The sequence below is a fragment of the Sander lucioperca genome, chromosome 1 (genome assembly GCF_008315115.2).
Source record: "Sander lucioperca isolate FBNREF2018 chromosome 1, SLUC_FBN_1.2, whole genome shotgun sequence".
Classification (NCBI taxonomy): Eukaryota; Metazoa; Chordata; class Actinopteri; order Perciformes; family Percidae; genus Sander; species Sander lucioperca.
In genome coordinates, this window is record NC_050173.1 from 3,826,925 (window position 1) to 3,843,809 (window position 16,885).

The window sequence follows — 16,885 nt, forward strand, 5'->3', positions numbered from 1 at the left end:
GGTTTCTGAAGAGCACGAATGAAGCTCAGTGGGCGTGTCCCGCCGTCGCCATCTTGGTAGTACTGACATCAGGAGATGGTGCTGAGGCGGGCAGGGCGGGCTCTGAATGAAGCTTGTTTGCTGAAACCATGCCCACCTAGATCAAGGCGAAGGCTAAGAAGCTAGGCTAAGTAATGTTGCTACTCTCTCGGCTACCCCTCGGCTCCTGTGGTTGCTCCCGCTTGCATGGAATATTTACTGATTTGCCCCAGCTTGTAAGCTACTTTAGGTAGTTAAAGTATAAGTTAACCTGAAACTAAAACATAATGTATACTAATTATTAATCTGTTATTAAGATACTAACGTTACACAAGCTTAAAAATGTTTGAAAAAGTAAAAACATCGAAGTGTATAGCTAGCTAAGATTAGCACACCTGCAGTCCCTCATCCGCGCTCTCGGTAGAAGGGAGGTCGGCATCCTGGCTGGAGATATTGCTAGTTTTTTATCAACCTGATCTCACAGAATTCCCTCATGAACACGGCCCCTTAACTCAAAATCTGTGGTAGTTTCACGGAATCGTAAAATATTCCGTGATGGGCCCACGGAAGAATTTTGTGAAATGAACACGGCGCCTTAAGTTAAGGAAAAGGTCGTGGGTGTCATGTTCAGCTCCTGCTTTTATTTTGTGTTTTGTTTATTTGTTTGCTTTTCCTGTTTTATTTTGATATTATCGTCTATCTCATTTCAGGTCTCTTGCCCTTCCTCCCTTTGTCTGCTTTCCCGCCTGTATGATTACTATCCCCGCCCCTAATTTGTTTCACCTGTTTGTTTTCAGCTTCCCCAAGCCTCATGCATAAATACTCACCAGTCCCACTTACCTCTGCCAGATTGTAGTTGTACGTAAGTCACTCTCTCCAGTGTTTTTCCTTGTTTATTGTATTCCCCGTGTTTTCTAGACTTTTGACTGTTTTTTGACTATGATTTTTGCCTGCCACTTTTTGTACCTTTTGCCTTCATTGTTCATTGAACAATAAATAGACTTACCTGTGATTCCCTGTCTTGAGTCGTGCATTTGAGTCCGCCATTGTACCGTGATAGTCGGTGGGCTTATGTTTCCATGACACGCGGGACAACAACGGGACGGTTGGGTTTAGGAAAATAAGAACGGGATGGTTGGGTTTAGAAAAACAATAACGGGATGCAGGACAACAACGGGACGGTTGGGTTTAGGAAAAGAAGAATGGGACGGTTACGGTTGGGTTTAGGAAACGTGACACGTGGGACACGATCCCCGGTCTCCTGGGTGAAAGTCCTGTGTTTGACCCATCCACCACCCCAACCAAACTCCCTACGCGGATTTTCGGGCTTTCATACTACTCGCTACTGTAGTCGCTCCTAATGTTACATCATCTTCTCATTGACTTTACATTGGCATTGTTTTCCGTAGTGGCCACACGGAATTTTCACACATTCTGTCCCACCACCACATAATGCGGTGTTAACAGTTCGTGATCATTTCACGGAATTCTGTGAGACCAGGCTGTTTTTATGGTCTATGAGACCATGCTGGAGCAGCCCTGGGGTCACGGCAGGTGGCCAGCGACGGCAGCGACAGTCTGAATATTCAGGACTCGACCTCGTGGTGCTCTGAACCAACCCGGCTCACAGTAACCTCTTGTCGGCTGAATTTGACTGCAATGGCGGGACCTTGCGGTGGTATGAACCTGGTTCACAGTAAAGTTTTTTCGGGTACATTTTAGTGTATAGTCCGCTAAACGCATCCGCACTCTGATAATACTCTTTGGAATCTTTAGACTCTCAGAGTCTAACTTAGAGTTCAGAATTTAGACTCAGACAATGCTGTCACGGTTGTGGGTTTCTGTTGTAGTTTTTTATTGTATTATTTTCTGTTTCCTTGTTTTACATCTCATGTTTCTGTCTTCTGTGTTTTACCTTGTGTCTATGTTTCATGCTTAGTTTCCTGTTTTATTTTGTAGTCTCTCTTTTTCTCCCATGTCATGTCTTGTTTTACTTCCTGCCTTGTGTTTTTCCCACCTTTGTGATTGTCTGCCAATGATGTCTTTCACCTGTTCCTCAGCCCTTGTATCACCTGTCCCTTGTTTCAACCTCATTTACTTGTGTATTTAGTCTGTGCTTTCTGTGTCTGTTGCTGGTTTGTCGTCATTCGTCGTCTGTCTTTTGTGAAGAGTGCTGTCCTGTGTGTTACTGTGTTTTTGTGCTCCTGGATTTTTTCCCCGTTCCTTCCGTGTTCCTGTTTCTTTTGGATTATTTTCCCCTGCTTACACGATTGTAAGTCTCTTTGTGTTTCATTAAACTATTATTTATTCAAACTGCTGCTCACTCCTCGCCTTCCTGCACTTGAGTCCAAGCCTCCATCCTTACAGTCCTGACAATACAACTTCCTAATATAATATTACGGTACTGATGTTCAGTGAGGGACTGCGATGTGCAAGAGTAATATTTTAAATATGACTGTTGAGAAAAGAGCCCTTTTTTAGGCTTCTTTGCTTCATTTTATCATACAGATAAAAATATAGCTAACATTTTTATATTTTTCATTACCTGAAACAATTATTACACATCTATTTTTCTCCCATAGTCAGTGTGGATCATTACTCATATCACATCATCTTCTCTTCCCACTCCCTGCAGAATTACAGCTCCGGGTGTCCTGGTGCAACAGTATCAAGCTGATCCCTGTGATGGAGGACCCAGCTTCACTTTCGACACCCTGGCATGAAGATCATGTTTCTTTTTTATACTGCCCCAAAGGTGCATGTGGAAGGCTGCGGCTGGATATTAGTCAAATGGGTTATGGCTACATTTGTTTGTAGCTTAAATAGTTTTTTATGTTCATTATAGTTAGTTTAATAACACCTGCAGCAATAATACTGTTACCACCTTTGCTCTTTTTCATCTCTGCAGAAACATACTTTGTCCCCTTTTTCCCTACAGCCTCAGGAACTCTCTAGGCCGATGTTGGGCATATTCTTACTGTACAGGCCTAGTCTGTTGAATTTTTGTAACTGTTGTGAGAAGGTTTACTGTTGTATAATTTTAATATTAAATTATTTTTATATTTACTCTGCTTATGTCTTTTCAAAACCTTAAGATTTCACATTCAAACCAGTCAATTTAAAAACAATTATCTCTTAATTTTAAAAGGTTAAAAATTCACAAATGATTTAAGTACACTTTAAATGAAAAATGTCCATCCAGCCATCTTCGTCCGCTTATCCGGGGTCGGATCACGGGGGCAGCAGCTGCAGCAGGGGACCCCAAATTTCCCTTTCCCAAGCCACATTAACCAGCTCCGACTGGGGGATCCCGAGGCGTTCCAAGGCGAGGTTGGAGATATAATCCCTCCACCTAGTCCTGGGTCTTCCCCGAGGCCTCCTCCCAGCTGGACGTGCCTGGAACACCTCCCTAGGGAGGCGCCCAGGGGGCATCCTTGCCAGATGCCCGAACCACCTTAACTGGCTCCTTTCGACGCAAAGGAGATGCCGTTCCTCCCAATCATGCCTCTCCATGTGTTTCCATCATTGCCCACGTGCATGTTGAAGTCCCCCAGCAGAACTATGAAGTCCCCCTCTGGAGCCCCATGCAGGACACCATTCAAGGTCCCCAAGAAGGCAGAATACTCCGAACTTTTGTTTGGTGCATATGCACAAACAACAGTTTGTGCATATGCACAAACTGTTGTTTGCCTCCCAACCCGCAGGCGTTGGGAGGCAACCCTCTCGTTCACCGGGGTAAACTCCAACGTAGTGGCGATCAGCCGGGGGCTTGTGAGTATCCCCACACCCGCCTGGCGCCTCACACCCTGGGCAACTCCGGAGAAGAAAAGAGTCCAACCCCTATCCAGGAGTATGGTTCCAGAGCCGAGACTGTGTGTAGAGCACCACCAGATCTAATTTGTAGCGCTCCACCTCCAAGCGACGGCTCCTTCCCCCACAGAGAGATGACATTCCATGTCCCCATAGCCAGCCTCTGGTCCGTCGAGGCCCCTGACCTTCGCTACCACCCGTGTGGCACGAATGAAAAATGAAAAGTGTGATTATAATAATAGAGAACTGATTATAATAATAGAGAACTGATGAATAACAACCCAGTGTCATAATTTGGCAACATTTTAATGGTGTCTTAAAACAAGTGAAGTCTTCAAAGTAGTGATGGAGTGATGACTCTCAAAGTGTTCACTGCACAGAGAAGTCTTGTTAGGAGTCCAGTTCTGTCTGGATCTGTCAGCCGGTCTGGATCACCTAACGTTAGAGGGAAACAATTCAAACAGATAAATGTGCTGTACCTTCAAAGACGTCTTCTACATGCAAACAGTACAATTTAAATTATTTCAATGTTCAACAGGTCATAATCAAATTGTTTTGGTTAAAATGAAGTAATAATATGCCTAATCTCAAAATGCCTATTTTATTTATAATAAAAATAATGAAGTTAAGGTTTGTGTACCGTACAGCCTCGGTAACCAACTCCAGCATCTAGGTTAACATCTTAATTCATGCTGAAATGTGACATTTTTCTTTTAGCTTACACACACCATTTCACACAGTTCTCGTAGTCTAGCATTAGCCCATATGGCGAGTCATAAATCAGAGAGTATGCTGTCACCAGAGACAGTTTCTGTCACAGGTCTTATTTTACATCCATGTGCGGAGTGCAGCAAAGCTCTAACGTACACCCGGCCGGAGCTGTTTTTCTCGGTCTGGTGTAAAGCTTCACCACTACGTGGCAGCACGGTCCCAAATTACGTAGTGACCATTTATTTCCAACCTCATACAAACGCATTTTGTTCAAAAGTATTATCACTGTACATTTAAACGCTACAAGGTTACGTTTAAACTTCGGTGCAAGCCGGTTTAGCATACGCTCCTGTTAGCGTCCTTCTTCGAGGCTTCTTTCTATGGCTAATTAACGTAAACGTTAGCTAGCTAGTTAACGGGCTAATAATGCTCACAAACATTAAAAAAACATATTAGAATTTCACTCACTGAGAGAACTGGAGCATAGACTTCTTGGGAGGGTCCTTTAGTACAATCAAACGTACAGCAAGCCATATCATGCATTGGATATTTGCTTGAAAATTGTCCGAAAGGCAAAAACACGGCCGGGAGGTCAAGCGCAGTGACTTGGATTAGCTTTAGCTGCTGTCGGAGAGCGGAGCTGCAGGGCTAGCCTGGTCTCACTACAGGCACCTGTCAATCAACATGACCATGGCCTAATTTATGCAGAACTTTAAGCCTGAATATAACTTAATCTGATGAGTCATAAAAAAAAAAAAAAAATCATACCCCCCTCCCAGAGCTGTCATGAAGGGTAAACTTATCTATATAGACCAAAAACGGTTTTGGTACCAGGCAGTAACCATGTTTAATTCCGCTGTAAAATTGAGCATTTTAACATGGGGGTCTATGGAAATTGATTCACTTCTGGACCCAGCCTCAAGCAGCCATCGATGAACTGCAGTTTTTGGCACTTCTGCATGTGTTTCATTGGTCAGCATGGGAGGTTGCCCCTTGGTTATAAACTGTAAACTCCATGCATATGGTGCCATAGTTACAAGCTTAAATTGTCAACAGGATTAACAGATATGGGTCTGTCTCTTCTACACTGTACCCATTTTAGCTATAATCCATGGGAGTGTAAAGGAACTATCTCTACAACCAACGCTGTGTTGTTTTTTCTCATTAACACTTTTCCTTTAATGATCTAATTTTAAAGACAGAAGGAAGAAAGAAAAATCCTTAACATTGAAAATAAAGCTGAAAAGATGGCCAGAGCTCTTTTAAGTATAAGTGGGACAACATTTTTTTCAGTAAATATGCTGGCCATTCCTCATTACAGCTGAACAAGCCTTTAGGAAACGGATTGGCTTAGCTGTCTATAAATAAGATAAGCTTAATGTTTAGGCCTAATTAATCATAGCCCATGTTTACAACCTTAGCCAATGATTCAGAAACAATTCTATCTCAGTTTTTTTATTATATAGGTCATGGAACAACCTTGAAGAAATTGCTGCTGTCGCATTAAGATAGAAAATGGCTGATTATAATCTTCTCTATTTGAATTTTTCTTTTCCTTTACCTTATGTTGAAGTCCCAGAGAGTGTCTGGATTGTGCTGACCTCATTTGCATCACAGGGGTTGTTAAAATGTGTACAAAATTGGAGCCATCTGCTTGTGCCAGTATTTTACTACATGGCTTACAGCCCTTAGAGGAAGCATCTCTCTGTCCCAGATCTATTGAGAGGAATAGACCCTCTGTCTACATGCTGGCGTCCTGGCATTAACAAGTATCCTGGATGTTAGGACTGTGTTCAGACAGCGCACAGACACTTTGAATAGGCTATGGATGGAAATGCACCCAAGATGCTCTAAAGATACTATCCAAATATTTAATTTAAGGGATTGCTCCGGTGCCGCCAGATGTCCTTCGTATTCGGCCGGATGTCTGTCACCTTCCGCTTCCTTTGTGTTGGCATTTTAAACTCTGGTGGATTTATGACTATGGTTAACTGCTCCTCTAGATCTCTGCAGGGTAAATCCAGACATCTAGCTAGACTATCTGTCCAATCTGAGTTTTCTGTTGCACGACTCAAACAAGTTCCTTCCCGAGGCTATTTTGCAGAAGCGCCGTCTGGCGCTTATTTCCGCCCAAGACGATTGAGATTGATTTAAAGAAACGCCAATAAACCAGAGCACATTTTTCTCCCATCCCAGAGTGCTGTGTGGACTAGCCAGACTTTCCTCCGCAGTGCTGTGCAGCTAGGTCTGGCAATGCAAGACTACTACCAAAATAACTTCTAGTAGAAGTTGCAGACTCATTTTCCCACATTAAAAATATATCTAAATGGTATCTATGTCTCATATGCCAGTCAAACAGTGGTGGAAATTAACTAACTTAACTATTACTTAAGTACTGTATTAAGAATAAGTGAGGTACTTGAATTAGTTTATTCTATGCTACTTTATAGTTCCACTTCATTGCATTTTAGAGAGAAATATTTTTTTTGGGATACTTTTTTTTATTATTTTTTAGCACCATTTATCATACAGACATACAAAACAAATTCCACAATACGTGCCAGGTAATGTCAAGTGGTGAATAGAACAGATGAACACAAATTGAACAAGAACAAAAACCCTCTGCCACCCCCAACCCTCTGCGGTCTCGAGGAAAAAAAAACAAACTGAAATCACACCTTGCCTAGTCGGTCTCTAGTTTTTGTGGCGTTGAGGTCATTAGGTCTGGTATTTGTGCTGCTGCGCTTTCCCATAAGCTGATAGTTGATGGTTTTGCTTTGTTAATCCTTGCTGTAGAGAGCTCAAGCATAACTATGTCTAGGAAATACACTAACCACTGTTTTATACAAGCGAGCGTGGGGGGAGCCAGTGTTGAGCTATCATTTTCTTGGTTGCAGTTAAGCCAGCTAGCCAAATCTTCCTCTGTCTCTCAAGCAGGGGTAATTTAGAGTCATCATTAAGTAACAAAACAATCAGGGCAGTAGGGATTAGATATCTTATCACATGAGATATTATTCGTTCGGGTCACATGGCGTCACTGTAGCTTTGTGCCGCCATCTTACCGACCGACTTGGTCTCAGTCATGCCTGCAATATGTTGTGCAGAAAGCTGAAGTGCTCACTAGCAGCACTGACATCAACAATGATCAGAGTAACCCACCACAAACTTTCACATAAAGTCACAATCGTCTCGTTTCCCTTCCATGTTCTTTCAATGCGTATAAACCCATCTGACTTTAAAGAACATTATCTAGATTAATGACAGCTAGCCGTGAGCTAAGTGGCACTAAGATGTGTGGTAGCTTGCTAGCTGTTAGCCACTTAGCTAACAACTCGCTACCTAGTCAGAGTAAACTACCACCAAAATCATACATTTTAATTTTTTTTTTAGAATACTTACATTTCCCATGATTAAATATAAATCCTTGGTGGCCAGGTGCTGCACGTCTTTCACCCATCCAGCCACAGCATATTGATAAGCATCCGTACTCTTGAAAGCCTTCAAGCTATCCCCACTGTATGGGGAGGGGTTATGCACAAGATAAATGTATATATCATGGAAAGCCAATTGGGGCAAGCCTGGGGGCAGATAATAAGGGACAAAAGAAAACTGGGGGTAACAAATAAGGATCGGAGCCTAAAATTGAAATTTTCTCCAGATATCTCTGTCTCCCTCTCTCATTCAAATGGGCAGTGTGGGCGGGATCGGTCGTGAATATGGCGGTATTCTATTTAGTAGTGATGTAGGAGGCATCTAAGAATTTATGTTGTTTTATGCCAGAACTCATGCACCTGTTCACACTCCCAGACCATATGTAGGAAAGTTCCAGTTTGTTCAGGTTGACAGAATGTACAATAGGGAGTGGGAATGGCTTTCGAGACATATCTCTTCTGAGGAGTCCAATATTTCCTATGGCATATGTTGAAGTGGATATACTGGTGATTTGGGTTCTTGGAACAGTGGAAAATATTGTCGCAAACTGTCTCCCAATTAATTGTGTTCCCCTCAGGGCACAGCTGTCTTTCCCATTTCTTTACTATTGGGAGTTCTCCTTAGAGAGAAATATTGTACTACTTACTCCATTACTGTTAGTATATTAGTATATTCTATAGTATTTTAGTACACATAGCATATTAATGTTATATTTGAAAAAGGTGGCGCTAACTTTAACTACTTTATATACTGTTTGGTAGTTTAATATAATAATGATCAGTTATCATAGGCTCATCATAGATTTTGTAGGGCTGTTAATCGATTCAAATACTTAATCATGATTAATCACACGATTGTCCATAGTTACCTTGCAATTAATCGCAAATGTGTAACGTTTAACATAACATGTGCAACCCTGTCTCCCAAAAATTACGTTCCCATACAACTAAACTATTTATTATAGGAGGCCGCTGTTCGAATTAACCCTATGTCACATAAATAACATACTTACAGGTTTTTTTTCTCGATTGCTTACACACTCTTACGATTGCTTAAAAGGGATTGCTTAGACAAAAGCATCAAAACCTTAACCTTTGGTAACCATGCCTTAAACAAAAGCACAAAAAGTACTAACACATTTTCTGCTTTGCACTTTATTTGCAATTCTGCAACACACTTTTTGCAAAACACTACACCCTGTTTCTTACACCAGACAAATTATTCAAGAATGAAAACTCTTCCAATCGTTGGGAAAACACTGCTATTCAAAATGCAAAACACTATTTGAAATTGGCAACACACCCACACATATGATCACCTTGTGTGCCGCCATTAGTCTGCAAGGAGTCTTCCATCACAATGCTACTCTAGGTTCCTACTTGACCCCTTACTTCCCATTTCTCAATCCGATTGAGGAATTATTCTGCAAGCGCCTCTTCTGCAAGCAATGGAAGAGGCATGCGGAGACATTGGGTGGATCTCATAGCCCTTAAATTGCCTCCTTGAGTCCTCCACTTGCTACCCTTCCTAAGGGATTATAATTGCACTGTGAATATTTTTTTTTCTGATAATATTTCTGTACTTTTACTAAAGTAAAACTATTTAATATTTGTATTGTTGCAAGATTGTTTTTCTGAAAAACTGAACTGAACTTGAAAAAACTTGGGTTGAAATGCAGTTTTCAACAGCAGCACTTATAAAAGTGTGCTGCCAGCGTAGTTATCTTTATGACATTGCCGAACATGCTGTTTTTATATTTTAATACCATTTGGCCGACATAACCTCATATGCTTCTGTCAAGATGAGATCATTGTAAAGACTCCATACTGAATGTTTTGCTAAAATATGTAGCAATACATTTTTCTAATAAATCTATAAATCTATCTATTTTTACATCGTGATATTGCTATTTGTACAAAGTAATTAACAAAGAACAATAACACTGCACACATCAAATCAAACGTGTCTTTGTGAGAATTTTCATGAATGGCAAGCTGAAACAGTGAGATGTTTATTACCAATGTCAAAGGATATACAGTAAATACACGACTAAAGGATGTGCAAAGTCTGTGTTTAGCTCAGGGAAACTAAATTGCAGCTTTGTGAACAGTGTTGGGAAGGATACTTTCAAAACATATTCCGTTACACAATACAGAATACATGGCCACAAATGTAATTTGTAACGTATTCCGTTACGTTACTCAATCTGAGTAACGTATTGTGAATACTTGGATTACTTCCACATTGAATTGCATTTTATAAGTGTAGGAATGCGGCCATCACATACAGCTTACTAAACAGGCCTATTCTGGTGTGTTCTTCTAAACAAGCAGATAGATTGTTGTATTTGTAGTCCCTAACTGCATACTACAAAAATCTAACCGCAGCCTAAGCTACCACGAGGTAATTTTAGCTAACGTTAGCTAGCATGTCAAACGGGGCTTTCAACGTCAGTCTTTCTACGGCTCTGGAGCTAGTGAATCAGCACATTAGAGAATGTAAAGTCGCACGTCAACTATAAAATAGCAAGGTGACCAGTAAAACTACAGCAGACGACTACCCTTGGCTAATTGAAAAAAAAAAAACTTACTTTAAGATGCTTCTTCAGGTTGGAGGTGGAGTAATTTGGACGCTGAAAGGAGCTTGGTTGCTGGCAAGCAGAGGTTGCACTGCACTGTTAGCCTATATTTCGTTCTCCCTTCTCTTTCTTTAATGTGAAATACTGTTTGAAAACGCATTCCACACATGCCAAGACTCTGTTGTGCCGGTTCCGACTCCATTGTGACTGATCACGCAAATAGCTAATTTTTTCGTTTTCATATTGGGGCTTCTGGGAAATGGATGGAGTTGCCTTAATTTATTCAGAGAGTGAATAAACTTGTGAAACATAAGTATTGTCATGTAATCCATTGATTTCAACAATGTAACTGTATTCTAAATACCAACTATTTAAATTGTAACTGTAACAGAATACAGTTACTCATAATTTGTATTCTGAATACGTAACGCCGGTACATGTATTCCGTTACTCCCCAACACTGTTTGTGAACTAATTTCAGTGTTTGAGTTTCAATGCCATCTATCATGAAACTGTGAGGGCAATTTAAATTTAATTTACTCTGAGCCTTCTGATTTGCTTTCAAGAGAAAGAACAGACAAAGAAAAGATACAACAGAGAAGAAATGATGATGGGTAGAGAGAGAAAGGAAAAAAAGTGGAAGGATGAAAAGTAACAATAAGTAAGGGAGTAGAGAAACAATGGGATTTCCCATCAGCATTTGTGCACCAGTGAAGTGTGCGTGTTTGTCCTGTCTGCCGACGTACCGCAGCTATTTGAGCCTCTCTCTCTCAATCTCTTTCTCTCCTTCCACCTTCCTGTTGTTTCTAAAAATAGCCGTTCCCAAATCATATTATCTACAGAAACAAACCTCCTTTCTGCCTCTCCTCCATCAATTTAACACCTAGGAATGTTTGACAGCTGGGCTGGGGGGGTCATTTTTCACTGCATTTGTGTGTGTGTGTGTGTGTGTGTGTGTGTGTGTGTGTGTGTGTGTGTGTGTGTGTGTGTTTGGCACTGTGAGGTGCCAAATTGTAACCTGGTATAAGAGTGAAATATCACTGTGCAACACACATGCTCATTTGTGTATGCCAAACTGTGCTTACACACACACACACACACACACACACACACACACATGTATCACTACAAATGCACACCAGATATATAAAAACATTTTCAAGGGATAATTTTGTGCCGAATTTCAATGACAGCAAGTTTGCATACACACACACACACACACACACACACACACACACACATTAATTAACTAGTTTTGGAGGTGGGGTTTATTTCCAATTACAAGTTGTTTTCTCTGATATTAGGAATAAACAAGCACTTGGAGCACTGTTTCAAATTGGGTCCTGTTTGTATGGATGTACCTGTTACAGAGGTATTCCCAAGCTCCCGCCCACAGCTAGATCCAGCATTGAAAGAAATCACAGTGGAGGCCTAATGAGGGCAGAAAAACATCCCAAATAGCTGAAAATCTATTTTCTGATGAATATGAATCTGCCACAGGCTTAACATCCTAAATCTGTGAGAAGTAAAGAGTGTGTGGGAGGCAGAAAGTCGCTTTTATTTTTGTACCGGCAATCTTTCAGTCTTTAGACCTTTTAGGATACATTAAAGATGCTAGTCCTTCATAGTTGATGAAAAAAATAAAAATCTAATTACCCTTAATGGAAGATGTGGTTTGAGGCACAACGTATATAACACAATATTCTCAGAAACAGTTAAAACACAGAAAAACCTCCTTTAATTGAACTCTGGAGCGAGCTTTAAGTCTATTTCCTTACTCAGCTCTTCACTCTGACATAGCCACAAGGAAATTATAAGGGCACTAATGCCTGAACCTTTGTTCTTCTTCTATTATGCGGTTGCTTGGAACTAATACTAGTTTTAATAGTAAGTATTATTGACAAAATGCCTTAACTGTAACATAGCAACTCAATGTGCTGTGCAGATGTTAATGTGCATTGCTGGGCAATGTGCAAAGCAAATGTTAGCGCTTAAACTAAAATGGTGACCATGGTACACATTATGTGCTTTGCATTAGCGTGTTAACATTATCAGTAAAGGTATGTTAGCAAGCTGACATTAGCATTTAGCTGAATGCAACGACACCCCTAATTACTGTTTAAAGCTGCACTAATTGACATATTTTTATTTTGACAATTAAATAAATCATGACCCTAAATTATATTAATGGCTTTATTCAAATAATGGCTGAGCCTCCGGCAGTCGCTTATAAAAGCTGGGTCCATTTCCACAGCACCAGCACCATCAGTACATAAACAGTCATGTTATATTCACCACTCCACTGCACCGAGATTATTTTTTAAATTAATTTTCCTTCTCTAAATTATTCCAGTTGTTTCTCCTCTGCCATACTCCTGAAACGATGTTAAGCTACCGTCAACAAAACTCAACATTTCCTGATTTAGTTCACATTAAAAGCTTGTTTTATTATATAGAGGTTTACTCCTCAACGCAGGGGCCGCGGGTTCGACTCCGACCTGCAGCCCTTTGCTGTATGTCGTTCCCCTTCTCTCTCCCCTTTCATTCATCTGTCCTGTGGAATTTAATGCCTAAAATGCCCCCCGCCCCAAAAAAAAAAAAAAGCTTGTTTGATCGTTCAAAATATAATATTAAATGAAGTTAACTGTTCACACAATACAGTAACGTGAGCTTTAAAATAGCTGGTTACATGGTTAAACATAATTTGTTCTTACCAGCGACCAGCGTATCACCGTGTGTATTTTGTCCATAGCAATCCAAGTGCTTGTGTTAATGGATAATGACCCAAGCAGGGTCAAGGGTGGGGGTTCGCTGCCTTGCTCAAGGGCACCTCGGCAGTGCCCAGTAGGGCAAACTGGCACCTCTCTAGCTACCAGTCCACACTCCGTACTTGCTCCGTACGTTAACTGGCATCCCTGCAGTTCCCAAGCCAAGTCTCCACAGACTGAACTACTGCCGCCCCAGATGGAAATGACTTGCTCTATGTATTGTTAGAAAGCCTTCAATTTTAAGAAAAACTCTAAAAAGGTTTTGGGAAAAAAAGTAGGGAAGCAGAAAGGAATGAAGATAGATTATGTTTTAAAACAGAACACAGAGTACAGCCTGCCCCATATACTGTAAATTTAACCACACACACACACACACACACACACACACACACACACACACACACACACACACACACACACACACTAGAGCGGTACTACTGTAAATGTAAATTCACACTGTTAAGGAAAGACACAGAGACTTCAGACACTTCATTTGGCCATCACTATTTATTTGTCACCATATGTAGAGATAGTTCCCAAAAGAAATGTGCTAGATAGCAAGCTAAAACAAACAGCAATAACAATAACTGCTTTTCAATTGCTGTAGTATGATTTCTCATTCTACAGTGCATTAGGTTCATTGTGTGTGTGTGTGTGTGTGTGTGTGTGTGTGTGTGTGTGTGTGTGTGTGTGTGTGTGTGTGCGTGTGTGTCCATGGCCAGTTGTAGGTGGAGTCCATCCGCATGTAGAGATGTCTCCCTCAGCGACAGGCAGCCGCCAGCTGGCAGAGAGGCACGTCCAACCCTGGACAGCGCCCAGACCAGGAAGGGAAGGCCGGGTGGGTGGGCGGACAGATGCAGGGCAGGCCAGACACTTCTGTGTTCATACCAGCATCAATCAAGGCACAGCCACAGGACATCACTGTCACATTCATCTGCTGCAGTTCACTCTGAATCTTTTTTTCTAATCTACAGCTACAGTAGGCCTGACTTCTTTTAGGTATTGCGTTTTTTGTGAAAATGTTCTCATGTGGTCAAGTTGATGCTATTTAAGATAATACTGTGTGGCTGCACGTACTGCTTATATAAATATTTCTTTAAAAAAGATTTTTTTTATGTTTCACGCTTGTCATTTGTAACACACTCAAAAAAAATTAGAGTAAGAGACATTTCACACTAACTACCTGTCTCTGGCTGTGATCATTGCACAGTGTGTGCATTTTACACAATTGTTCACTTTAGGCTCTCATTTGACTATTTCTTCTTAGCAGTACGGAGTAGAGCTTTCAATCTTCCTCTATAATACCATTCGAATTTCATTTGTTATTTTTTTAATATTCAAATATTTTTCAAATATGTATTGCTCAAATGCAGCCTGTTATTAATATGTATTACACTACTCAGGCTTATGCATTGCCAATGCCACTATAAGCATGTGGTTGTTGTTACACGTTCTGTCCTCTAGAGGGACTTCCAACATTAACCTGGCCTTGAAGAGGACCTACGTCATGACGCATTGCATTTCTTGCACGCCACTTTGTTTACATTCATTTTCCACCACAAGCACACAGCGACAAACACAAGTCAACAGAGAACTCTGTAAAGAAACATCATCTAACAAGTGTTTTGAAGCGGCTCTGTTGTAAAGGCTAACGGTGCTTGGTTAGCTCAATGACATCATGTTAGAAAGTACAACTGAAAAGATTTGTCATAAACTAAGTAACAACACCCTAATGCCAACTGCATTGATAATTAAGCTAACTATGCTGTCACTACTATTTTTGTGATTTATAAGCAACCTTTCTTGCAGATTGTCATGTTACTATTAGAAGGTAATATATTAAGTCGAAGCTAACTCTGACAGCTATAGGGCAGCTAACATAAACTCTAGTTGTCTCCATGAAGCTCCCAGCTAACCTCCTATAACTCGCGACAAAGTTATGAAACAAGAACGAGCTAACTAATGACAACATAAGCATTTTGGCTCGGTGGATGTCGATTTTAAAGTCATGTTAAAACTTTTTCCAATCCGTTTTCCGATTTCCAGCCGCAGCCTGTCACTCCCCCCTGTACTTACGTTACTCTGTAATGTTACGTAACGTTAGCGCCGTGATCTTAAGACCTCACAATGCCTTGTGTTTCTCACTCCCGCTAACTTATTGTTCATTAGACGTGACATGACAAAAGCATTTCGTTTTCACATGCGGGTAGGCCAAGGCGAGAAGAGGGAGATTAGCTAACGTTAGCCAACATATTTATGAAAAATAACATTCAAATAGTAATTTCAGCATTCGAATAGTATTGATTTTTTTACTATTCAAATTATATTCGACTTTCAGAATTCGTTCCAACAGCCCTAGTACGGAGTGTCACAGCCTACATTTTTGAACATTGTCTACACTCTAGAATACAGGCAGAAATAAAAAATAATATTATAATAGAAACACTGCACTTGAGAAGTGGTGCTGCATTCCCAATAATTGAAATGACTGCATCATTAGTTGTGAACCAAATGGCAGACGAATGGTTTGTGAGCAAAGAACCACGAACCATGAGGTGTTTACGAAGCTTTGTGACGCCGTGTGTCTCTCCAGATTCTGCAAATTAGTAGCAATATGCTTGTTTATCTCAAGTATTTTTGGTAAAAACAGTCTAGTGTACATATCGTACACCCGACAGGAACTTTTGGACATCGGCTCCTGCAATTCTGACATCAACGGCACATCCGGATATCCCCACACCGACTGCAGGGCTCTTCAGACGGACATGCAAACGCCGCCGCAGAGGGCCTCGTGGTGGAATTCGGCAGAGGTTAAAGCTAACTCCACATCGACTCGCTCTTCCAAGCCTTTTCCTCGCCAATGTTCGCTCGCTGGCGAACAAAATGGATGAACTGTAGCTGCGGATCACCACACAGAATGATTATGGACTGCAACATCATGATTTTCACAGAAACTTGGCTTAACAGCGGAATACCCAACAGCGCTATCGAGCTAGCTGGACGCTGCCTCCTCCGTGCGGACAGAACAGCTGTTGACTCCGACAAAACCAGAGGTGGGGGTTTGTACATTTATGTTAACAAAACGTGGTGCATGGACATCACTATCACCGAGAGTCACTACTCAGCTAACCTTGAGTATCTCATGGTTAAGTGTAGACCTTTATTTACCCCGAGAGTTTACATCAACTGTAATAACAGCAGTTTACGTACCTCCTGATGCTAACGCTAAGATTGCCATGAAAGAACTGCATTCTTCTATTAGTAAACAACAAACTCTGCACCCTGAGGCAGTCTACATTGTCGCGGGTGACTTCAACCACTCAAATTTAAAGACTGTACTGCCTAAATTCTATAAAAATGTATCATGCCCCACAAGAGGAGAAAAGACTTTAGACCAAGTTTTCACTAATGTAGCTGATGCATACAAAGCTACTCCCCTCCCCCATCCAGGCCACTCAGACGAGTACCCAAGTACTTAGCACTCATCAAACGTGTGAAACCAACAGTAAGGACGGTCAAAGTATGGCCAGAGGGAGCTGACTCTGCACTTCAGCAGCGCCTTGGTAAC